This window comes from Danio aesculapii, chromosome 19, assembly GCF_903798145.1.
Source record: "Danio aesculapii chromosome 19, fDanAes4.1, whole genome shotgun sequence".
NCBI lineage: Eukaryota > Metazoa > Chordata > Actinopteri > Cypriniformes > Danionidae > Danio > Danio aesculapii.
In genome coordinates, this window is record NC_079453.1 from 35,010,256 (window position 1) to 35,011,322 (window position 1,067).

Below are 1,067 nucleotides of genomic sequence, written 5' to 3' on the forward strand. Positions count from 1 at the left end.
ACTGTGGATTTAAGCTAATAGCTTTTTTTTTAATAATGTTCAGTTTCTTGATCAGATTGATCTTTCTAAGGAATCCAGTGTATTGTCAGGATGCATTGGAATTAATTTTGTATTTCCTGTATTTGTTTTTGACCCTCAAAATGCTATAGCCATTGACTCTTATTTTTTGAATCACCAAGGAGCTTAATGCTCTTTTTCAGCGATCTTTATTAAAGATATCCTGAAGAAAACCACAATATCAACAAACACTATTAGTTTCTTTTTGGCTGTTGTAGAGCTTGCCGTGTTTGCATGCATGCCACAGGTGGCTGACCGGTAGGTGGGGAAATGCAGGAAGTCTGTGTGGCCGTTTTTGTGTGTCAGACCCAGCGTGTTTTTCCCGCAGCAGAGGCGAGGTATCCTGTATGTGTGCGGCCCGTCGCCCAGAGCGCCTAACTTTCAGGAACCCCAGCAGCAACAACAGCACTGCGTGTTTCCTGGTCTCTTATGCTGTTATCAGTGGACACGACACCCGCTCGTGCCCCTGCAGATTTCCTAAACACCATCCTTTTTGCCTCCGGTGTCAAGATGTTGCCCTGTGATTGCCACAAGAAGCTTTTCTCTAACGCACGCTGCGCACAAAAGAGATCGGATTGAGTCCTTGTGATAACAGAGGGGTAGGGTCTGTTTGTGCTGATCTGACACAAGTGTGTTTCATTCAGCCGGTGCTTCACAGGCTTCCAAATTGAGAGACTTCTCACCCAGTTGCCTTTGTCTGAGACGAACAAAGAGTCAAATCTGCGCATCACGAACTGTGCTGAGAAAAGCCCTGTCAGAGATCCAGATTTCGCATGATCTCCAAGAAACTGTTACTTCTCTAGTGAGAAAATAAATAGCTGGAATTAAGCTCAATCTTTGCAATTACACAAATAAATCCTCATTTGAGCAACTGGGGCTGGAGGAAAACATTGTTAACATGAGTAAAAGACATCATGTTTTGGGCTCAGGCCAATGGCAGTTGCTAGAAGGATTTCATAATCTTTTTGCAGAACCTTATTGTAAAAAGAAACCCCCTAGAATATACACGT